The sequence below is a fragment of the Sturnira hondurensis genome, unplaced genomic scaffold, assembly GCF_014824575.4.
Source record: "Sturnira hondurensis isolate 20B ecotype Veracruz unplaced genomic scaffold, ASM1482457v3 Scaffold0008640, whole genome shotgun sequence".
Taxonomy (NCBI): Eukaryota; Metazoa; Chordata; class Mammalia; order Chiroptera; family Phyllostomidae; genus Sturnira; species Sturnira hondurensis.
Window position 1 is genome coordinate 6218801 of NW_028081271.1, and position 25583 is coordinate 6244383.

General features: G+C 43.1%; 1 protein-coding gene across 16 annotated transcripts in view; it reads right to left on the bottom strand.

Moving 5' to 3' along the window:
- SORBS2 (sorbin and SH3 domain containing 2) overlaps positions 1-25583 on the bottom strand; it is a 184609-nt gene that overhangs the window by 132987 nt on the left and 26039 nt on the right. For 4 of the 16 annotated variants that reach the window (XM_037055213.1, XM_037055195.1, XM_037055196.1 and 1 more), the window contains one exon: positions 21898-22040. The gene's annotated coding sequence lies outside the window, so the exon portion shown is untranslated. Of the gene's footprint in view, positions 1-21897; positions 22212-22420; positions 22557-25583 lie in introns of those variants that run through there. The other 12 variants (XM_037055203.1, XM_037055201.1, XM_037055212.1 and 9 more) reach the window with 10 other exon arrangements.

The following is a 25583-nucleotide window of genomic DNA, read 5'->3' on the forward strand; positions in this document are numbered from 1 at the left end:
AGGCAGCGGCCAAAACAGTGTTGAGAAATACTGCTCGGCTTGCTATGGTTATGGCTTGTTTTTATTTAATGCACATTTGGGCACCTTTGAGTAAGACCCTCTTAACAAAAACTGGTCCTCGTTAAGGCCATGGAGTTCCACAGCCACCACCAGGGGCCTGGGATTACGTCCCCATTAGCTGACTTCCCTCCTGGGTGCTGAGGGGGCACCCTGAACGGGCCGGGCCTCCGGGGACACAGAAGCCACTGCAGGCCCCCCGAGGACAACCGCCCGGAGCAGTCAGCACCACAGGCCACAGCAAAGCGTTCAGGACTGGGACTGCTGCCAGCACCACCGCCAGAGGGAACAAGGCCCGGTGTTGTCGCCAAGGGCAACCCCGGGCCTTGTCCTTGCTCTGAGCCACCTCTGGGAACAGCTGAGACTGTCAGGGAAGGGATAATTGCTCCGAGTCCTGCCTTCTTGAGATCCCACTGAGAGCCAGCCTTGAGCAAGAATAACAAGAAAGAAAGAAAAATAATAATAAACGGGAGAGCTTTCGCCTAAAATTTTGATGGGATTGGACACCTGAGCTGATTATAGACCAATTCATCAGTCACAAGGACCTCTGATTCCTGGCCATTCTACTCACACTGGCGGAGACAAATGTGTTAAGTTGTGTAACCAGCTGCAGGGCATATGGAATTTTAAGCCAGTAGAATTACGTGGAGGAAGAAAACTGTGAAGTTACATCGATTCAGTGTAGGCATTAACATACGAGGAGTAATCTTGGAGATGCTGCAGAGGCCGAAACAGGATGGGTAAGAGCAGACTGGTCTGCCCAGGTTCGGAGCAAGCAGGAGACTTTCAGTCACCCACGCAGGCAAAACAGATACGGAGATGGAGAACCCAGCCTCGACACAGCAGCAACAGGAAAGGAGCTGTGTGCCGACCCAGTGTGCGCCCGCCGAACTCGTAGTGACAAGAAATCAGAAGTTATTTTTGGGGGGGACTGTTGCTGACCTGCTGCCTGAGCTGGGTGCTGTGGCTTCACTTTCTGTCCACACACACTGGGCGGGCTGGCTGCCAAGTTCGCTCACTGGGGACACAGTGCACTGTTCGAGGGTGATCATTGGTATGGACACATGCAAATTCAGCCCGTGGATGCCAGCAGCGTGCATGGAGAGACCCTGAGTTGGAGCGGCTGACCCTGGGTGTTGGGGTGTCACACCTGCCTGGGTTAGAACCCCTGCTTGGCCACTGGTGAGACCTGTGACTTTGGGCAAGTTACTGAACTCTTTTGAGGCTACCTCCCCTGTATAAGTGAAAAAATGACACAAAGTATCATTTTAAGTGTCAACCATGTATATCAGATATGCACAAATCGTAATATCCTACTTAATGTCATCACCATTAAACCATGGGGTTTAATTTGCTCATAATTCTAACAACACTGCCTCTTTCCCATTGGAAAATACCGAGAGTGTAGTGCCACCTACATCCAAAATCTCCCCCCTTCAAATCATATACAGGGTGGGCAAGCATAGATTCACAGTAATTCATATGGAAAATAATACAAGAATTAATGAACAGTAATATGAGAACAAACTGTTCTGTCTCACAACTATAAACCTACCTTTGCCATGCCCTGCATTTGAAAAAGCATCTCCCCAAACCCGCAGCCTCATTTGACCTGTCATAACATAACAGCTACGCTGATCAGCTCTGTCCCAGTCCGGGGGCCGAACGGCAAGCGTCAGTGGCTGCTGGGGAGTCCCTGACCCCTGACCTTTATTGAAGTTCACAGATAAACTCGGTGTACTCTGCACTGTTACATCAATGAACTGATTCCAAAATACCAAAAAGCACCCGTGTCGACTACATTTCCTGTTCAGTTGCTTGTTTGAGAGTTAAATGCTTCCTCTTGGTGTAGACACTTGGTGCTCGGGAGTGACAGTGAACTTGGGTGAGAAAATGGGGCTCTTTGTCTTGTTTTGTGGCTTTCAGTTACGTTTTGAAACTTGGGAGTAAACTACAAGTGACTTAGGAGCACTTATTTCCTTCTCTTTGTTTCCTTTCGGCATCCCTTCTCTCTTCTCTGTGGTCTTAGGTGGGTGTTGGAATTCAAATTGCAGGAGCAAGCAGCAGTCACATTCTCATGATTTATGAGGCACTTCAAGGGAGGCAAAAGAGTTTACTGCATGGTTTCCGTCTTGAGAAGTTTGTAGCCTTGTTTGGGGGACAAAGATGGCACATGCGAAGTTCATGAGACGGAATGTAAACGAGGGCTCACGGCGGAGGACTCACTGTACAACACGGATGCTTACAGTAGTTGCTGCAGGAAGGCTATTAGCTCTCGCTGCTAGATGAGGTCAGTAAAGAGCGCCCCATCAGCTTCTCTCCAGGGCTGAGCTGGGGCAGGGGAAAACGAACGAATGGGAAGGGAGTCAGGGTGGACGCAAGAGCTAGTCCGGGCTTCAGAGGACGAGGAAGGCCCAGGACAAACTGAGGTGAGATGGGCCCGAGAAAATGCGAGACGAACAGAGGTCAGTGACCATTGTTGACCTTTTGCTTAGTTACATAGCAAAGGGGCCGGCAACAGGCACCTCAGGCAAAGTTTGTCTCTGACCCGGCTCAAGACTGAGAGGCCAGAGAGGCAGCTGCCCAGTTGCTCTCAGAAGATGGTTGAGGCTCCGAATGCAGTAGATACATGTTGACCGAAACAGAGATGAAGTGTGTGTGTGTCTATGTGTGTGTCCCCATGTAATACATGTGTGTGTGAAGAGGATGGGATGTTGGAGAGCAAAGGGAACACAGAGAGAAAAAAGCCAAGGACAAATGCCTGACTTTCCTCGTGGGAAGCCTGGGCACAGAAACAGCCGGGACAAGTCCAAGATGCTTCGGAGAAGGGTTTCTGCTGGAGTCAGTATCGACGTGCGAGCAAAGTCGCCTTTAGTGGGAGGTGAAATTTCGGGATAGTTCGTTATCCGAGGCAGCGGTTTTATTATCTAAGGCCGTGGGAGTTTTGTTTCCTGGGGATCATTTGACAATCTGTTACAACGTGGTGTGGGCGGTGCTGCAGGGCAGGGAAGGATGCTAATGGGTGTCCAGTGGGTGGAGAACAGGGACACGGCTGAACACCCCTCACAACAGAGAATTATCTGGCCCAAAATGTTAATCGTGTCAAGACTGAGAAAAGCTGAATCTAAAGGATCTCAGCAAAAACAGGACACTATCGTACAATAAACGACATTACTTAGTTACAAAACAGCACGGTGCCACTGATGGATGTTAATATTGAGTATTCATTAAACATGAATTGAAGCAGCAATTATTATAGCAGTGAGGAGCTTTAATATAAGCAGCTTCTGCAACAGATGTTTAAAAAAATATATTCACCTTCCTTACCCTTTAAAAAATAAATGGAAAATGCTTCTGTCCAAATGACGCCAATGGAAGGCAGTGCTATGCTGAGTGCAGCCCTCTTCGGGGAGAATTCAAAGATGGGCTTGGCCAAAGAGTCTGTCTGGTTTTTTCCATAGAATAAAAGACCCATTTTTCATTTTCACCAAGATCTTTATTGATTTGCATGTTTTGAGTATGCCGGCTCTCCCCCGCTATTGGCTTCTAGTGGGTAGAGGCCAGGGGTGCTGCTAAACATCTTCCAATGCAGAAGACAGCCCACAGCAGAGAATTATTCAGCCAGAATGTCAATAGTACCGAGAAACTTCGCAAACCACTTTTGACTTGTTCGATCAGTCACAGCACCTTCTCCATGCAGGCACAAATCTTTTTTGAGTTGCAGTTGTGTTTTTACTTTTCTTGAAATAATAAAGCATAATATGCCAAAAATGTCGCATATTTTCCTCATCTTCAATATTAAAATGGCACACAAACATTCACCAATTTTGACGAGGTTTGTTTAAATGGACACTAATATGACAGCTGTCACAATACCATGTCACATAATTGTTTCAAATGAAGTCAAAGGCAACTAAGCAATACTGGAGCCATTGTATGGAAAAAACTTAACGAACTTTTTGGCCAACCCGTGTAATGAGTGGAAAATTGCCTTTAAAACAAGGTGAAAGGGGGTGACCACTTACTTAAACCCAGCCACTGGTCCCCTTCTGTGTTTTTCTTTCCCAACTGCTAACCAATTCTGACCCATTTGAGGAGTTTGTATCATTTTTGAGGTAACTAATAGGTGTTTATCCCACAAGAAAATGTTGCATGTCCCTTTTCCATAACACTTGATCTTGAAAATGGCATTGATGTGCCATGTTTAGAATAGCAGGGGACCCCCCAGCCACATACACAGAGCAGCCGGGATGAGAGCCACTCATAAGGGGAGAACCGGTCTTCGAGCCGGTTAACCAGTCGGGAGTGTCTTGTGGACTGCCCGGCACATTAGCCACAAACAATTTCCATCCTAAGAAGTACACTCAGTGCGGCTACTGGTGCATAATAAATATTTGATCCTAATTCAACCTAATGAATGAATTATTGCTCTGTATCCACTATGCTTTTGTAGGACACTGGCCCGCAAAAAACAAAACAAAATAAAAAAAGGTTTCAGGGGTGTGTGCATACAGCCACAGCCATTGTAACAAACCAGTAACATTTTTCATTTCCCTAAGTCATTTAGTGATGATGGAGAATTGTCTGGGAATCTCTTTAAAAGACAGACTGTAGTAAAACATACACACATACACACACATGTGTGTGTATTATCAGGAAGGTTATAAATTGCATAAGAATTCAATTTGATGTACTTCATAATAAAATTTCTTTTGTTTAATTTATGTTAATTCACCGAGAAGTTTGGGTAAAATAGGCTCTGTAAAAACTTAATTTGGCAAATTTTAATTCGGGTACTAGTTTGAAATTTGACAAGTTCATGTCTATTTTTAAAGATGATTTATAAAAATGCTCCTCTCAGATGAAAAGGGTAACCATTTCATTTGGGGGAACTAAAAATAGCAATGTCTTGTGCATTCTTTACTTTCAAGAGAACAACTCTTATCCCCTTAGATGGCAGAAATGTTTAGTCAGCATTATCTAGAAAACACATGTAACTTCCATGTAACTTTCAAATGAAATAAAAAGAAGTAATGAAATGAAGTAAAATTCAATGATTTTTCTCCTTTTAAGTGATGGTACCATCAGACCTCAGTTTTTAAAATTAGTTTTCTATCTTTTTGAAAATTTGCCCTTGAGGGATGTATCTCCATACGTCATCACAAAATTAAGATATGTTGACCTATTATTACATTATAGAGGTACGTGGCTCTAGAGTTTCACCAACTGTGTAAGGTTGGCCGATGTCTAATCCACAGACCCCCGATTTTAGTGGTTTCACACAAGATAATTAATACCCAGTGCAGCTCAGTGAGGGGTGGGATGAGAAGGGGGGGCGGGTGGGGGTGGGGAGGCCTCTGTTCCAAGCAGCTATGTAGGAACAGACCTGGCCGGTAGGGCCCAAACCACCCTCTTGCTCTTCCCAAGCAGCCACGCTCTTTTCCCTTTGCAGCTGACGGTCTCACTTCCCATAGCAATCACAGCTGGTTCCTGGGAACGACGTGAGTCACGTCAGCTGCATCTTTGTCCTCACCTGGGGAAGAGCCACTGTCACCCAGAACGAGGCCATACAGATGGCACTATCCTTCAGTTATTTCAGAATTATGCAGGAATCACTGGCCATCAACCAAGGGACCGAGAGGGACAATCATCCTACTCCTTCTTTCAAGACCTTTCCTTCTACTCGGAAAGAAGGAAATGGCTTCTCATGCCTCATCTCTCACACGGGGTCAGAGCTTTCACTTGTTCATCTCACTCATCCTGAGCTCATGCGGAATCACATTTATTACTAGGACAAATTTAACTTTGGATCTCAGAAAACAGACCTGAAGTACAATATCAGTGTATTTATCTGGTTGTGATTAAAATGCAAAAAGAAAAATTAACCCCAGATTTTTGCACCAATGCTATGTTTTAAAGCAACCACAAAATCAAGGCAGCTTGCTGTGAAATGAATGAAGACATTCAGGAATTTTAATGCTGTGCAAATTCTTTAGACCAGTGGTTGGCAGACCAGAAGTGAAAGCAGCTGAACACTTGATTTACAGCTTTTGGGGGAGAGGATGTTCCAAGAATATCAAATAGAAGATGCTCAGCAGAAGATCTCAGTCCAGCTCATGATTGTTATTTTGTTTATGCCATGGAAAATCATTCATCACGTGAGAACATGTACCTCTGTAAGATTTAAAGATTACTGCAAATCAAACTAAAAATTTCCCCTCAGTACAGCATAATCACATAGTACAGCATACTTTCGCTGTTTACATGGATTTTTAATGATGTTTTCCAAAAACCTAGGCAGCCCATTTCTGAAAGAGAGACTCTTTCACAAACTTCACCCTTTTATTCTAGGATCTTGGTTCTAGGTAGCTCATTCTCCAGAAAGAAATCATATTAGTCAGTCCACAGAATTATATGTACATATACATAATTATATATAATTTAATATATAAATATAATTATATATAATTTATATACATACTACATGACTTATATATAATTATCTATATAAATATATAAAATTCAAAAGCACAAGTGAAGCTTGCTTGGGTATGGTCGGAACTTTAACTATGTGGTCAGCCTACCAAACTCCTACAAGCGCTTGCAGGCAATATAGGTAACACCCAGGGCTGGGCCTGAAGAGGGGGTCCATTTATCCGCTTTTGTGATGGTTGACTCATTGAAACGGTGCATAGAGAAGCAGGGAACTCACTGTTCAGGGGCACCGCTCTTGCACCAGCAGTCTTTAAACTATTGTCAAGTTTGATTCACTCTTCCGGACCTCAGTGGCTTCTGTGATAACGTGAGAGATCTACATCGTACAGAGCCCCTTCAGGAAATGTGATTTGATAAAGAGAAGCATCTGATGGATTATGTTGTCATTTCATCATCAGCCTCAGAAATGAGACAGGAAATTTGTCTACGTGAGGACCGCAGAGCAGGGCACAAAAGCCCTTACCGTGTTTTCCGAGTTTGATTTCCGGGTAAGAAAAACACGCACGTAAACCTCATCTCAAATTTCATCGCGCATTCCAACTTTTGGAGATGTTTGTTAACGTCCCCTTTCACTGTTCACTCGGTATTCAAGGGACTTCAGGAGAAACCAATACTCTTATGAAATAATTTCAGGACGTGAACATAGTCTTTATCTTTAATAAATGCTATTCATTAAATGTTACTTGCTGTATACCAACATCACAACTGTGTTTCAACAGTTTACTCTTCTGAGTCTTTGGCAAGTAAACCACAGTATGCTTCAAGGTAACGTAATCAAGACACGGGCAGAGCAGCCCAGCAGAGAGAAAGCTACTCGGTGTAGGATTGCTCCATACTGTATAACCCACCAGAGACACAGGTGTGAGTTAGTTCGGCTATTTCAAGCCCTTAAAATATATCCTTCTCCTTCAGATAGAGCCATACAGCCGGGTGGTAAAGATCAAGTTTGCATATTCAAGAACTCTCTCCATATTGGTGATTGTCTTACTTGACTCATGTAAGAGTTTTTGTCCCAGCAGTAACGTACACAAATTGGTTGGCCCAGTGATGTCACTGGGAGACTGCTGTCACTGCAGGAGACTGCTAGCAGAGGGTTAGGACAAGAATACAGACTTCTACACGAGACATGTCTCAGGTTGCGTCCAGGCTGCTATTCACAGTGTTGCTGACACCAAAGCGTGCACTTGTTTCCACACTCAGTGCGATTGGTGGTGCGTGAACTCTTGAACTAATTCTCCAATTGTCAGTACAGCAGCGTAATTTTGCTTGCATATTTTTGGAGTAAATGCACTTATTTGATACCCATGCTGATGTAATAATCTCTACGTACAGAAGCGTTTTTCTTTTGGGTCTCACCAAGGTTTGTGTGAATATGCACCATCAGTATCACCTGCTGGAAGCCGTCTAAGTCGCACTGTGAGGAGGACAGACCTGAATACACCTATTTCACTGGACGGTGGCATTTGTGCACTCAGACGGCCCAGGGGCTTTGGAATATGTGACCGCTGGGCATGCAGAGTAAAATAATGTGTATGTTTAAATCAACGGAAAAGGCATCGACCATGAACAGAAAGAAACAGTTTTGTTTTTTAGGAAGTATCGTGCAAAAGACTTTCTAGAATTATGCCACCGCACCCAGCTGCTCTTGCCAGGCTCCCCAGGGATCCTGAAATTGTGAAAGTCACTACACTTGACCCTGCCTCCCCTTCCCCCAAGACCCACCTCCCCTGGGTTCTCAGCACCCTGTGCCCTGCTGCTTGCCTTCCCCTCTATCTCCAGATCTCTCATTCCTGAAGTGTCCTGGGTTCTACATACCCATGGAGAGCCAGCCACTGGTGGTCGCCTCCTCCCCCTCCCCCTTGTTCCCCTCTTCCCTTCTTACAGACTGGCCTCCACACACTGGTCACCGTGACTTTTCACAGTGTGAAGTGTGCCCTGATCTCAGCACCCAGTCTCCTCCCCTTGTCCCTCTGGGCTGGAGCGAGGCCAGCCTCCTTGCTGCATCCCAAACAGGGAACCCTGTGGGCCTCAGGCTCTCCGCAGGGCAGTTCCTTCTGCCTGGAACACGGCTCCCCAGAGAGCTGTGCAGGTACCTCCTCCCCTCCCTCGAGTGCTTTGGGGGCCTTTAAAATCCTAAGCTGCACTGTCCTCAGTGCATTCTCCAGATCCCCTGGAGCCTGCTAATGTTGTTAAAGCACTCTTACCGTCTTCTCTGTTAGGTCGCGTCTCTTTATGTTTTTACCTCCTGTTGGTCTCCCCTCCCCATGAGAATGGAAGCCCTTTGGGGGCAGGAGCTTTTATCATTGGCGCCCACGGGCGCACCCCCAGTGCTCAGAACAGCGCTGTGGTCACGGAGGTGCTTGGCTGTGTCTGTGTGAGGGCCGGACTGCACCCTCTCTAGAGTAATGAGTGGCCAGGAGGTCAGCTTCTCTAAGGTTAGGAAGGAAGCTCGTCCTGTGGCAGCTCAATAGCCTGCAGGACGGATAACAGCTGCTTCTGAAACGTGAGGTGGGCGTTTAAACTATTTCTGCCTCATAGAAGGAAAGCGCCTTTCCGGTGATAACCCGAAGGAGCTGAAGGCTTTTCTTCTCCGTAATTCTCACAAGGATCAGGCCCTGTTGGCCCTTTTCCGGAGACGCGGGTAAGGTGCGCCATTGGACAGAGTCATCCCTCAGTCTCCTTGGGGGATCGGTTCCCGGATCCCCGTGGATACTCAAACCCTGGGACGCCCCAGTCCCCATGGAAACGGCGCAACCCGGGCATAGACGCTGCGCCTGCGTTCAGGGGACCGCAGGGTGAGTGCACACACACCTTGTCCACGAGGGTTCGGCTCAGTGCTCTGCGTCTGGCAAGTTCAAGTGTGAGTTTGGGGAACTTTCTGGGATTTTTTAAAAATGAATTAGTTTGATCCCCAGTTGGTTGAATCCGTGGATGTGGAGCCTGCAGGTACCTAGGGCTGGCTGCAGTTAGAAACAGAGTAAGGTTTGCGTGTGCGTCGAAGAGGAGAGTGGGGTTCTTTTTCTGAGGGCTCAGTTACAAGACTACATGATATGGTGTTTGTTTTACGACAGTGGGTTGAGAGAACATAGTCACAACAGTTCACAAAATCTCCTAATAGTGAAGGAATAAAGTAGAGAAGGCCTAAGAATTCTCTGAAATCGATGAGTTTTCTCATGGTTGAATGATTTTTTTCCTTCACCACTTTTAAAGAATGTGGAAAGTGGAATAATTTGGTAAGATTTCACTGCACTGTGGATGGATGCTTTAAGAAGTTATCCCCAAATGATAAATGCTCAAAGATAGATGGGGATATTTCAGATAGTCAGGAAAAGAAATTCATAAAGTTTCATAGTTGCAATTCTATTCATTGCTTTCATCGTGTTACTATTATATTGTTTTTTCAAAATTTATCGCATCTTGCAAAATCCGATACTTGTTATCCATCGTTCAAGTGAACTTTAAGAATCAGTTGAGGTTAGATCTCCAACTTCTATAAAACACTCTATACCACAGTCTTTGATAATCCCGGTACCACGTTTCTGTTCTCCACTGTGAGTTGGCTCATTGACGTGGCCTACAGTCAAGGACAGCGCGGCTGGGTCTTCCCAGTGGCCCTTTTGATGTCTATTTATTCCGCATATTTACATTCCCCAGTCGTGCCCAGATTTGTCAGCTCTTGGGTTCCACGTACGCCACGAACAATGACAACTATTTTGTTTAGTATTCATTGAATTGGATGTGACTGACGTTTTATTAACTCTGCTTTACTCCTTTTTGTTACCGTCCATGGCTCAGCCAAACAGGAGAAAGGAATGAGCTGGAGGATTAACAAAAGCTGTCCATACAGACATCCACTTGGTCATCTCAACAGCACTTCCTAGGTCAATACCAACCCCACGAAAAGAAACGGAAACGCTGTGAAACCGCTCAGCTGCCTTTCGCAATATGAGTTCACAAACGTAGCCAGAAAAATAAAAATGAGCAATGCCTTAAAAACCACATTTCCCTCTTTTTAGATGTAGCAGATAATTTTGTTTGAAAACACTGACATCCTTAAAATAAAATGTGAATGAGTCTAAGGAGCAGAAGAAAAATCATTATAATTCCTACTCTGAATAATTTGTCATCATACTATTAGAGCGGAAAATATTTTGTTTTAAATTATTGTCAGCTCGGTTACATAATAAAAATGAACAGATATGACCCAAGCAGAAGGTTTAATTCACATACACACACAAAATAAACACACACATTTGTGTCAGTTGATGGAAGAAATATCTTTTACCTCAAAATTATATATTTCTTTGAAATGTAGTTCAAAGTGAGGAAGAAAACTTTAAACATTTTCTTTCACTTTTAACCCCACATATGCTTCAAAGCAAACACCTGAGCAGAGGTCAGAATACTTGAATTCATACCTGCAGACAGTAAGGTCTTTATTCACCGAGAAGTTTCATTTCAATATGCCTCTGTTAGACGTTTCCTTGAATGTTTATCTTGAAAATTCTTACTCAGAGCTCAAGTAAAAGTTTCTCAAAGTCACATTCTTCTCTCAGAGATCAGGTCAGAAATCAAACTCCTTCCATATTTAGATAGGTGTGAACACCACACAATCTCTCTAATTTGTGGAGAGTTTATACATACTCGTCCAGCTAGCCGTCGTTCTAAAGATATTTGCCCCCAGAGACAAGGGCCACTCCGTGAATTCACGTGTGTTTAGGGAGTGGGTGTTCATGGTGATGCCTGATGTGTCGGGTTTTGGAGGAATCCTGGCCACATCTCTTCGTTCTTCCGTCTCAGGTACTGACCGAGTTCTCCTGCTCAGAATGGTGCAGTGCCTCCTCCCATCCCCCACCCCCACGTAATTCGTCTTCCTGATACTTTCACAAAGACCCAAATCTGGAAGTCCTGTTGTCACTGACCCTTGGTTCTCAAAATCGTGGATCTTGCTGCTCATCACCTATGGCATCTTCCTGTCATAGCTCTCATTACAGTTTTAATTATGTGGCTACTTGAACAATTACCTTTCAGTAACTGTCCCCCACTGCACTGTAAGCTCTGTGACAAGGGGAAGAACTAATCCCCAGTGACTGCCTGCCCCAGTGGCCAGGACACGGCACTGACTCTCAGCAAGTGATCACTGATTAAATGACCTATGATACCATAAATGTTAAAAGATCCTGAGGATTGGTATTTAGAATGTCATGCTTTGTATCACGCGAATCAGATCAAGTTATATTAACTTTAATTATAGTAATAATTCAATGAGTGGGGCCTCTATGCTGTCCTGGGATATGATTCCATCTCTTGTTTTTGTGTTTTTTTACTGAACATTATAGCTTGGAACATTTAACACTCGGCTGTGCTTATATTTAAGACAAATGATTTTACATGTAAATTAGAATGGAAGGAAATTAGGACTCGACTCGTAAAACCAAATAGCATTTTAAGTGTTCACAGATGACTTTTCATGCCTTAAGCAATTTCATATCCATTGAATGGACAGCATCATAGGCTCTGGTTTTCCATGCTTCAGTCATTGATTTCTTAAAGACTCTGGTCACTGCCACACATGCACTGTATGGGGTCAGTGGGGTAAAACTTCGGATTTGGACTACAGCACAATGGCAAAATGCCCATCAGTCAGCGTTTGCCCACTGCCATCCGATCGACACACAGTGGCAGTGAAACGGGCCGTCTGTGAGCAGAGTCACTTCTCCGGCAGAAGGAGCATCTGGGGGGAAATGTTCTCTCAGATAAGTACCAGGCCTGACGTGGGATCTCTGCTCCACGCCTGGCACCACGGGCCACACCCCTTCCTTACTACTGAGTCTGGAAAAGTTGCCAGTTCTGCCTTTTACGTGGGAAAGCACAGGGCTATTTACGTTTCAACACCATGTGCTGAACTGACTTCCTGTGGCTGACATGGTCATCTTTCTTGGTCCCTAACGCTTGAAGAGAAGGCAAAGTGAATATATTTGTTATAGGATATGGAGTTTGGGAGACGAGAAGTCTAAATGCACAGTGTGTTTATTTTGATAAAATAATTCTGGCTTCAAGGGGTGAGACTGGAAGGCAGACAGAATGGACGGAAAGAATGGTTAGGACTTTCCTGAGAAATCCTAGTCAGGGATGTTCCAGCAGCCGTTTAGTTAGGCCAGTGGGGGATATTGAGGATGCACATTCAGGTAGAATCAGTGGGTCTGTTGGAAAATGTGCACGCTCAGGATTCGAGTCCTGAGTAATCAGGTGACAGTTATGAAGCTATGGCTTTGGGGGAGAAGAGCAGCTTGGGCGCTGGAAGACCGTGGGCTTGTGACCTCTTGAGTTTGAGGTCCGCGGCACACATTCAAATGCGATGTTTACCAGTCACTTGGAAATGGGAATCTGGAACTCCCGAGAAAGATCAGGGGTAGAGACGTGGATTCTGGGATTGTCGTAAAGGAGGAAACAGGTGACCTCTGGGGGGATTGGATGAGAGTGACCGAACCCAAGAGAATAGCTTTCAAGACAAGCAAGGAAAGAGGAAGCGCCTTGCAGGTGGAATTCAGGAGGAGCCAGACATTGGAGGGAAACGCTCGTGTCCCAAAAGGCAAAGCAGAAGAGACTCTGAGGGAAGTCAGAGAATCAACCAGGTCTAGTCGGAAGGTCGTCTCGCATTTGCTTCCGACGAGTACGTTGTGCTGCTCACGTACTATTTGGTGTCTCAGCTGTGGTCCCGATGACATGAGGAAATCCAAGGTTACGCCCTGTGTTACTAGAAACTTCACAGTTTTTCCCAGTGTGTTCATGTTCCATTAAAAATGTTTATATTCTTTCATGGATTTTGCCTCAAAATATAGAAAGTCTCTTTCTTTGAATTTCATGATTTAAAACTATGAACTTTTGGCTTTTGCTAAATCTTCAGGCTACAGGAAAAATGACATAAAAAAGAATGGGAAATAATCATTCATATTACCCGCAATTTGTCAAAACCCTTTACAAGATAGGGTCGTCTTCTGACTTTTCCATGTTAGCACACTGGAGCAACTCTATGCATAAAACAAATAGAAGTCATCAAAATAAAAATTCTCAAAGGTAAGCACCGATTCTTGCCAAATGGTAATGAGAAATCATTAGGTTCCCTCTGACTCTGATATCAAAGAAGCGTTAAGTGTAAAACTTAAGGAATAGTTGTGTGTATGTAAATCTTTTGAATAAAGTAAGTTTCAGGAAATGTATTATTAAGTAACAGAGGGAAGCCTCTATATAGAACATATGCTGTCCTCACTTGGCACAGTGTCCTGCTCACTGACCTGTGTCACTGTCCTTATGGCCCTGCGGCCACTCGGGGGGAAGCTGCCCATATAAAATCACTTTTCATACATCCTTTGCACAGAGCATGTTAAAACAGGAAGTTACAGTAAGCTTATTCACCACTTTATTCAAACCCCATTACAATTTCTCATAAAGTGTGATGCCAAATTATTTAAAAATTCAAAGAGTAGATACCACACTTAGTAGGTTCTAAGAATTGTTTGTAACAAAGCCTTGTAGAATGGTGCACACCACAGAAGTGATCTTCAGTGGAGGCTGATAATAGACAGCTGTCTGCTAAAGAAGTAACTTCATTTTCTTTTCCAGTTCACCATTTGTACAAGTTTTGGGCCCTAGGCAAAAATATAGAAATATAGTCCAAACACAATACGAGTTGTCATATTTCCTCTTTGTACATTTTCAGAAAACCCGGGGCTGCTTTAAGTTAAAAAAAATGAATACTGCCTCTCAATAGCAGCATCTGTGTATAAAATACATCTTACATTTAAGGCATGGGAAAGAGGAAAAAAACTTTTTGACTCAGATCTCTATTCAGATGTTTAAAAGATAAAAAGAATAATATAACAAATATACATGTGCCCATCATTCATTGTAAAATATAAGATGTTTTGAGTACATATGAAGCCTATTTGATACCTCTCTGATTGGATAATCTTCCTGCCTCCAAAGGTAACCATTATCTTAATTTCTTATTTTTCAGCCCATATATTTCTGTGCACTCTTATGATACAGGTTTTTAATTGTTGCTTTTTTTAAAGGTTAATGCAATTTCTTTCTATGTTTGACTGTGAATTTTTCTTGGAAGATTGTTTTAGATTTTATCAATGTTTTTTGCACTGAGATTGGTCTATAGTCTGAGTTTAAAGTGTAAGTTTTAAACCTCAGGCCCATGAGTCCTGAAGCAATAAGCGAACGAAGCAAAATAAAAGGTCCTTTTGACAATATTTCATTCAATAAATATGAAATTGTCTAAGGCAGCAAAAGTCATTATCTTAAAACACTATTTGGTTCTACTGGGAAACTCCTGATTTCCTTCCTTTCTGATTTATTATATGTAAATTGTTCTTCTTAACAAGCACAACCAAGTGTGAAATGTACCAAGCTATAGAAAATGGTTTTCTGCCAAGTGTTTGTACACATCTGTTCTCGTTTAGTCATTCAGAATATTGATTAGATAAAGGATGTAAGTGAATATATAAAATCATGAGGGGCACACAAGTGACTTTGAACATTCCATGCTTTTTGTTTAATGTCAATATTCAAAATAGAGAAGGTAAGAAGGGCAAAAATCTTAACTACAGTCAAGTTTTCTCACCTTGGCATAAACATGATCACTTTGTTTTCAGACAAGTCTGTGCACGTTTTTACACAAGTTGAGGTTCCCACGTGAGGGCTCTCGACACATGCAACAAGGAGAACTCGAGTGCTGACTATAAATTAATTCTGGAACGTGAAATGCACCTGTTGATGCTTCAAGTTGCTCAAACACATGCTAAAAAATATACTTTGTGTTGAAGACCAGTAGTCTTCTTAATTTTTTTTACAAAAAATGACTTTTATTATTCTTTCTACAAAAATTTCCCTAACTGAATTTATCATTTCACTTATTTTTTTATTCTTTTACCTGGCTTTTAAGAAGTTTATATCATAAATTACAATCTTCTGTGACAGTAATATAAATTTTACAAACTTGTTTGCATCTAATTTTGGTTTTATTCTGCCTTCAATAAAAATAATCATAAGTGATATAAAAAGCAAGTTTTAATGATTTAATTTTGTGAGAAATAGTAAACTATAAAATTTTTATTTTAAATGATTTTGTAAACAACTGTTTACATATATGTAAATAACACTTCAAATGATAAAAACAATTTATAAACACATTAATAAGAGAAAATGATTGTTAAAATTGTATATTGAACTAAGTTAAATAAAAATGTAAAGCAATTTATATTTCAAATGATAGAATGATTTTTTAGGCTAAGTAATTTGATTTCTTATTGAACTCTTCCGCTAAGAAGTGATAAAGCTGTCGACTTCTTCCCCACGTTATCGTTTTACTGGCCTGCACAGTCAGGAACAACGACTCCTCCTGTTCCAGAATGAGCCCTGGGTCCTGGACATTCAACACGCTTCTTGCATTGGCATCAGACCTCCTTCTTTAGCTCTGACACTGTCCTGCTGACGCCTTCGGTACCGGCTCACTGTTGTGGTCTGTTCACAGATGTGCACATGAAGGGCACCGGAGGCCAGGCCATGCCTTCCAGCACCTAGCAGTGCTGCGGCCGCAGCAAGTGGCTCTAATCTAACTGCCCATTCAGGTGGCCCTGTTGGCTTTTGAATAGCTTTCCATCCTGAACCATGGCCTTTAGTCTTAGCATCAGAAAGACTTTCTGTTTTCTAAGTGAATACTTTCATAGTAAAAGTGATAATGTGGAAAAGAAAATATTCTTGATCTATAGATCAAAACTCTGTTGATAATACGTGGTTGTAGCTGCATTAAATGCACATAAAATGTACCCATTTACAACTATTTCAACATAGTTGGAAATCTTCAACATTAAGCTTTTGTTCTAAAAATGGAGTGCTGCATAGTTTTAAAGTGTTTAAACAGCCAGTTTAAAAAAACACAAAATTTCTGAACCCTGCTTGGAGCTAAATTCAAAACCAACCAAATTTCTTAAGTTTGCAGAATGGAAGGAAAGAAGTACCACTGAGCTGAAAACATGTCAAGAGCAATGGCCCCACTAGAATGAAACCAGTTCAAAGCTGTACTTGGACCAGCGTACGCATCAGCAGTCAAAGTAGCCAAATCACAGCGCTTTCATAACGCATGTTGTGCATGTGTTTTTTCATTAAACCAAATCCAGTTTCTTCTTTCAGGCCCAAATTTATCTTTAGAATAAGGATTTCTATTCTATCCTTTTTAACATTGAACTGACTTTTCATAAGAGAGTACACATTTTATTTACACTGTATCAAGTTACCTGATTCTTTTTGCTGTTCTGTACCGTTTTAATTGGCCAGCTCATAGCTCTCAGTTCATAAATACCATTGCCACATTCATGTCTTTCTCTGTACTCCTCACTCCTTTTGCTATGGTTTTCTCTTAATGAAGTATAAAAAACCCAAACTTGGTCTGATTAGAAAATATCTCCTGTATTGCTTGGACCAATAGTTTTCTTGTTAGGCATTCTTTGGCTATTATTTGTAACCTGTTCTATGTATTTGTATTTTAGAAATGGGTGAGATGGCGCCCTTTGAAAGATCCTGACATGAGAGTCAATCCAGCATCTGCTCTTTACTCAGGACATGAAGCAGATGACATAGCAAATGCCCCGGGTGTCAGCATCCGCACCTGTACCCTGGGTGCGTGAGCCTGCATGACCAGCCCCATATTAGCAGTAACACTGCCCTACATTGCCCTACGTTACTACAGATGATTAAGACAAAGTAGTTACTGAATATGACGTAGCTATGCATTAGATGAAGCAATACAAATACTACTTATCTCTGATAATACTGAATATTAAGTAAAATTACACGTGCAGGTAGAGTCTTAGTGCCCAGGACAAAGTCCGGTGGGAGGGCAGTTCTGGACGGTCCTGATGCCTCCCCCTCCTCACCAACTGATCTCCTCCCATTTCTACTGTTCTTGCCTTTGTCCCCTTTCTTCTCAGTGACATCTCCTGAGCAGGGGCTGTCCACAGTTTCATGTCTCTCATCACTTTGAATGCCAATCAGCAGTAACACTAACATATGGAACTAACCGTGAGGATTTTCTTCTCAATCAGTGAATGCCAGCCCAACGTACACCTTTCTAGGACAAGCCCGTCAGACCCAAGTCCTTGCTCTACCAGGTGTCTGGCTATTCTCTGAGGACCGAGTTGTCTCTCTTCTGAGTCTTTAGCCATGTCACCCTCTTCCACTTGAACACCCTCTCAGCTGATTTGAAGCCCCAATTCAAATATAGTTTTTCCCTCTGGGGGAACATCTCTGATTTTCAAGCACTGGAGATGCCTGACTCCCAACTCCAGCTCTGTGGTCCGACAGCAACTGTTGTCTCCTGACTGTCCTACCAGGCTGTTCGCCTGACTATGGGGCAGAGTTCTCGGCACACAGTAGGTGCTTAGTGACAGAATTCCATGTTCACTGAATGACCTTCACTGCCAGTGTTTTAAATAATGCAGGATAGCCTTACATTGGTTTGAGGAAGAAGCAACAGATTTCTGCCCATGAGGACTTCATTTAAGACTTTTGAGGACCCTCATCTAAGACTTTGACTGTCCCAGCAAAATTAACAATAAAGACCAGATTTGATCCTATTTAACTGAATTTGTTTCCAGATGATGGACAGGGGAGCAGGCAAGGGCACCACGTCCCCTGTTAATTTGAAAAAGCAAGAAAGATTGACCTTAGACCTCACATGGCAGTGCCACCAGCTGCAGACGGAAAGTCCACGACTGGACCCTGTGAATGCTGCATCGGGGAGTCGGCGCCGAGGTGCGCTGCTCCACGCAGGACCCACGAGTTTGGTCGTGTTAGGTCTTCAAACGCTTTACTCAGTGTGGGGCCCGTGACAGTCATCGTTCAAGCCACCTGCTGAAATGCACACTGTGTCTTTCGTAAAAGGCCTGTTTCGTTAAACAGACACAGGTCTACATACTTTCCATAAGGAAATTTGGTGACAATTTAATTTTATTATGCATAACCATAAATCTCCCTAAATAGCATCTGACAACATCTTGAGTGAGGCCACAAGTTCATTTTTATGAAAATTCTTCAAATGGGTTCAGAAACCCTCCAACAAATAAAACGACACATCAAATCGTAGTTTCCTGAGCTTAGCATCTCCCGTGAGCAACAGGGCCACGCAGATCTTTCTGAGACTGGCTTTTGCAGCTGCGTGTGCAACTGCACAGGTCTCCCACCTGGTCCTGTTTTCATTGGAGGGAATTTGCCATTTCTGGAATCTTATGATCGGGACATAATCTTTGGTGCCCTCAATGCGAAAAATAATACCAAAAAATGCAGTATTCAGCCAACACAAATTTAGATGATCAAGAAAAGAAAAGAATGTTTTCAGATCCTGGGCCTGATTCCTTTTGTTTTATATGTGGCAGATTTGCCGAGCAAAGTTTACAAATCCCCTTTCCTCTCTACTCACTCCTACCCCGGTCAAAAACACGCCCCCTTCCTCACCCTGCCCTGTCTGACCATTAGCACGCATCAGCTCTAAGTCACCAAGCTTTTCTGATGAGCTCAGCTCTGCTGAGTGCCCCTTTATTCTCGGTATACGTTACAGGTAATAGCACTGAATCTCTCAATGCTTGCAATGTTCCCTAGGAGTGTATCACTTGAGCAGGCAAAAAAAAAAAATCGGGAAGTTTATTATTTTTTTCCACCAATATATTTGACACCACCTTTGGAGAGTGAACAAAAACCATACTGTCGAGTGGATAGACCAGGACAAAATGTTACTGTTTGTTCCTCACGAGCACAGAGGTATATTTAAGCAAGAAAGACATTCCATGGCTCTCCTGAGACTTCCTTCAGCTGAATTATACCAACATGTTCACACCACTGTGGTTCAGACTGTGTAGGAATTCAAAATGCAGGCTTGTAGTTGCCAATGCTTAAATACCACAGCTATAAAAATTCATATTAGGATTGAACCTGGCTTTCAAACATCATAGAACAAATGGGAGTTTATTGGGGAAAATGTGTGTACACATGAAATTACATCGAAGATAGGAAAATAAGAGACGTCCTTGTCTGACAGATTCTATACTTACACAGTTAAGCCTCAAAGTCACTTGAAGTCACCTGGCTTTGGATTATGTTTCAAATCCAGGCTCACTGACATTTATGAAACTTTTGGCAAAACACGGGCCAAGTTTCGAGCAAGGCTGGGTAGAATACTTCTTTCATGTGGAACCTGCGTGAAACTCAGTGGCTTTGGCTGAGTTCCACCCTGAGTTTCACAGTCAAACAATCCGAAGTTGTACAGTTAAGGGGTAAAGAGACACAAAGGAAGAAAACAACAACAGCAACATAGGAAATAATGGCTTGCCCCATAATGGAATGGCTGTCCAACCCCTTCCAAACCCATTTCGTCCTGGTACACCTGAACTTGTGCTGCCTGGAACAGTACGTTTGCACTCAGCGATGCCACACCAGGACTTCCTGATACTAAGTGGGGAGACTACTTTGGACCCCCAAAGGCAAGGAAGTACATGCTTGAAATAACTGGAGGGCTTAACGTTTTGACGGCTTAAAATGTAGATTTGGGAGGAGGGTGGAAATTCAACGTTCAGATTTTGGAAATAAAAGTTGGACTGATTATCTGTAAGTTTTCCAACTATTAGTCCAAATTCTCGAGATGCTATTGCACCCAGAACCTCTCCCAGGGCTTCTCCCTAGCTCCTCCCCTCCAAAATCTCCTCTGGTGGCCACTTGCTTCCTTCCTTGTCAGCAAGGTGTGGAAAACAGGGAGCTCTAAGGAGCCACAGCCCTCGACAGGGACTTAAACAGTCTCCCAACAGGACCAGGCTCCTTCGCTCCTAGCCCCTAGCAGAACAGGCAGGACAGTTTGCCAGGAAAGTCGGACTGAGTAGCTGGTTGAGGACTGAAAATAATCTCTCTCCCTGCTTGGGGTGAGGAAGAAAAGGGCGACAAACAAGTGCAATAATACACAGAAATCTTCTTTAAAGACAACATTTAAGAGTTGACTGGATGGCTAGAAAGCACTACAATGACTATTTTAGGAAATGCATTTTTTTCATTCCTTATCCATCATTGAGCAAAAGTTTCACTCACATAACAGACTTTTGGCTACAGAGGGTTTTTAAAAAAATTTTCCTACTTTTTCTTTTTTTAAATTTCCTTTTTTAAATGAGTTACTTAGGAAATCACTGTGTGTTTAAAACCCATGCTTTCTTTTGACATGTGAACTATGATATCAATAAACTTTTTTGGAACCGAGTATCAGTAAATACCAAGGATTTCTGAGCCGTCTTAAAAAAAAAAAGCAACAGTTGGGCCCTAAGGCACATGGTAATTCTGAGGCAGGGATCAAGTGAGGGGCTGATAGAATTAGACTCCCCACTGTTCTCGGCTGCCTGCAAGGAAGCAGAATTTGTCCCAGGTCTCCGTGGCGAGAGAATCTTTCCATAAAACAGTCTCATCCTTGCAGTTGAGGTCTCTGTACAAGCAACCCCTGAGACATACCAGCAAGAGAAAACCAAAGCTCAATGGATTATTTAAAGAAAAAAAATTTAAAAGCATGCAAAAAAAAGAGACTTTTCCCAACCACAGTAAACACCCACAATCAAAGTAAATGTTGTGTTTGAAGTTAAAGTCCACAGATCAAAGTACTTTGCAAAATGGTAAGCACAAGCAGAAGGAGGGGTGGATGGGAGGCACGGGAAACTGCCCAGAATTATATTGTCATATCAGAGAAACCTGCCAGTGAGGGACTTTCAGCGAGGTGAGGATGGCTCCCATCCGAGTCATCGGACTGTGCCAGGGACACAACAACAAGCAAAACACACACACTGCTGTAATTCCACCTGAGGAATGAACGAACAGTGATTGGTCAAAGGACAGAATAAAATAAAGCTTGCTCCCTGTCTTTGGGGAACAATCACTAACAGGTTTTCTTTACTCAGGTGGTTGCATCTTTTCCTTTAAAAAATGCCCTTAAAAAGTTAGACATGAATAAGCAGTCTAACCACAAAATCGCGATGTCTCAAAGGCAGGCGCACTGCCCTGCGACCAGGGGTGACTGGAGGTCTGGGGCGGCGGCAGGGACAGGGGGGTCGCTGCTGCAGGTCAGAGCGATTAAGCACAGTTGGAAATTCCAGCCCCTCAAACGCACCGATGCTCCCGCTGTATTCCGGGACACCGTGTTCACCTGGAGGTCGTTCGCAGCCCCCGCTTATTTTCACTATAAATAATCCATCTAAAACCCATTAGTTATAAACGTATCCCAAGCCAATGAAATAGTTCCAGAATGAAAACTCTTACCTCCAGGCAGCTAGCTGAGTTCAACGGTGGCTCTGAACAGAGGAAGTCGGAGTCAGTGGCCTTTACATGTAGAGATTGTTTATTTAGCCCTTTTTAAAAGGTCTTGAACGCCAGAGATTTCAGATTAAGTCCAATCCAAAGGTCTGAAGGGGGAGAAAAGGCAAGAGAGAAGGCAAATAAGAGAGGGAAGGAATCCCAGCTGCTGGGTGGTGCTACCGTTCTGAGAGCCTTGGAGCTATTTTCAGCATTAACAGCAGCCTGAGTGGACTCCGAAGGGGTGAAAACAGGAGCCTGAGTCGCCACACCCCCCACCCCGACCGGGGAGGGGGAGGGCACAAACCAGGAAACCCACAGCCACTGGGTTTGCTGTGCAAATATTCATTTAAAGTTTGAGGAAAACTGCCCAGAACTCTTGAAAACAAACAAACAAACACGGAAAAAAAAAACAACCCACCCCACTTGACTGGAATCTTAAAGAAACAGCGTGCCCTGTCCTAATCCTCAAGTTTTCAAAATGATTTACCTGATTCATCAAAAATAAGATGTTCCCTTGATGCCTTCTTGAGAGGGAGGGCTTTAAATCTGATACTTTCTTGCTTGTTCACATACAGGTCCTAAAAATGTTCAGTCTCTCTGGTAGGGGTATCTGTTGTCAGCCTGTCCTCATCAAGACTGAAGACAAATGGTTTATTTCTAGCACGCACCCAAATTTCCAGTTTCATCAAGCATGCTATTTTTGAAAGCTTCTTGGTTAAGCTGTTGACACTTCTTATCTGTTGGCAGGGACTGGGGACCATTTGGTGACATGATGCAGACAGACACCAATTGCCCCTGCTTCTGCCTCCAAAGGCCGAGGAAGAAGTAATTCACAACAGCCAGCGAGCTGTGGCCTTTTGTTGTGTTTCTAGTATTATAAATTAGGATCTAGAAATCTTACCCATTCATTCATTCATCAATCATGTGTTCGTTCCCTCTGCAAATATTTGTGGCAAGTACTTTCAAACCTACTTTATGCCAGGCACTTGGAGAGCAGAGTGCGCAAAGTAAGTGGGCAGTGCCCTTTCTGCCAACGGTTTGCAGCACAAACACAGCAAGAATAAAGAATTCAGACAGAATCTGTTACAGACGTTTACAGCTTCTTTTTTTTCACACAATGAGACTATTCACACCAGAGCAACTGGAGGCGAAATTTCTTTATGCTACGGCAGAAGGAAGATGCTGCACGTCTCAGGTCGACTCCTGGTTTCCACTGCCTCCTTCTGCCTTTTACATCCCAGAGAGGGAAAGTTAGTTACTCCTGACAAAGGAAACACTCAAGTATTTTTATAAAAGCCTTTATTCTCTGCAGAAGGGACCCTGAGTCCTTTCAACTCCCCACAAAGGAAATGCTGAGCAGTCAGCCAGTTCTGCTGAGAGGTGGCAGGTTCTATGCACTTGGTCCAGTACGAAAACCACCATGATGTATAGTTTATAATTAAGATAGTGGAAGTTGGTTACTAGGCATTCAGATCAAATCCAATTCTTCCCTCACAAATAAAGTGAGGCAGTGAAACTGAGTGTAGAAAATACTGGGGATTATGTATGATATGTTAAAAAAAAGATATGACTGCTATTTTAAGGAGTATGGTGAAATAGTGAAATCCTTCAGCATAATACACTTATATTAACACTATGCAGATATTTAAATATAAAACACTTAATTTTAAAATAAGATTAACTTTATTTAAATATATATAAACAACACAGTTTAATAATTCTCTGTAGAACAATGCATTTTTCTGTTCATTTATCTCAAATGACCACATTTCACTATGTTTTAAACATCTGTCAGTTTAAAATAGGATAAACAGGATATTTACATTACTTGGTCAAAATGATAAATGATAATTCTGATTAAAAAAATGGAAGCCTAGCCTCAGATAGAAAATTTTACATTGTTTTTACTTTTTTCTCCTTGAAGTAGTTTATAATAAAAAGGGATATACATTGAAAAGTGGGCCTTCCTTGAGAAAATATGGAGATTAAGGAAAGTAATAAAGAGGAACTATGTGACTCCTAAATCAATCATTGTTTTTATATTCTGAACTGCCCGTTTTCTACATCGGTGCATTGCCTCACACTTAACTACAACCCTACGGGGGGGGGGGGGGGGATCTCCTGAGAAACACATCCCCAGGTGACTCGGTTGTGCAAACACCATAGGATGCACTTACAGCAACCTGGATGGAACAGCCTGCTTCTCCCCTAGGCTGTTTGCTCCAAGGCTGTGAACCTGCACCGCAAGTTGTTGTACAAAACAACTGAGATGAAATCAAGCACAAGAGGAAAACGGTGCTATGGAGAGATGCAGTAATCACAGGGTGTGCACAGGGGTTACCACCTGTATCCCAGAGCACACACTGCTTTGCAGTGGCAGAGAAAACCCGCGGGCCCCTAGCAGCATCCCTCCCGCTAGAAGCCCATGATGCCAAGCCTGGATGCAATGTCTGACCTAACTGCAGTTTCAGCCTCTCCCAGAAGAGGAATCTTACTCAGCCAGTCTGGAATTTTCTGGTCAAGCGCCAGTCAGGTAATCTGTCACATGGGCCCTCTCCATCCCTAGAGAAAAAAAGAGGCACTCTTCACGGAAGAACTCTTCCCTGTTCTTTTTCCCCCAAGGAAAGGTGTCCTGCCCCCCACAATATTCATTTTGCAATAGCTCCCTTGCCTTACCCATCTTCCCAGAAAAACCTTCCATTCTGCACACCCAACCCCCCTCCCCGAGTCCCCTTCTATTGCTGGGTGTCATGCTGCTGATTCATAAATCACTTAATAAAGCCACTTAGATCTGCCCATTCCCATTCCCAGGTTCTGTGTATGCACATGGAATTTTGAGAGAAGTTGACATAAAGTAGTGTCCCTTGGTACATATGAGACTTATCTGGAGACTTCTCTTAAATACCTGTATCCTGGACCTACCCTCTAGAAAGTATGCTTTAAGTAATCTGGAAGAAACCAGAGAGTCTTGTTAACTCAGCTCTCCAACTGTGAGGACCAGGGAAAGATGGGGATTTTGGAGTAGAGAGGCCTGCTATTCTTCAGCACACTCCTGTCCCATGCTTCGACAAGTACACCCACTATTTTGAACGGTATCACCAGTTTGCTAAATGACCTCTGACCACATGGTGCTTCATGTGTCCACCTGAATACTGTGTGCTCCCAATGGCTTCCAGAAAATTAAAGTCTTCACTGTAAGGGAGAAAGTGCCCACACTGGTAATCTTCCAAACTCCCAGTTCTGCCTGCAGACACCATTTGTAGCTTTTCCTCTTTCTGAATTGGTTGGTTGTTTCAGGAAACTTTAAAATAAATGTAAAATGCTCAAGAGAGCCAAGAGAGTCCGGAGACAGCGTGTCTGGGTTTGAGTCCTGGTCCTGCCACTTTCCTGTAATGCTGGCCCAGCAATGTCACCTCCTTGTGTCCCAGTTCCCTTCTCTAGCACGGGACCTGTCTCAATGGGTTGTTGTGAGGGTTCCAATACATATTTTAAAGGAATGTAGAAAAGTCTGGATGATTATAAATGCTATTGTTGGTTCAACAATTAAAATACAGTGGAATAACTCTATAGGTTGCCATATAGGGCTGAATGTAGTAATTTTTCCCAGGCACCAGGGTGGCTTCCAGGGACTTGCATGTGCGCGGTTTCTT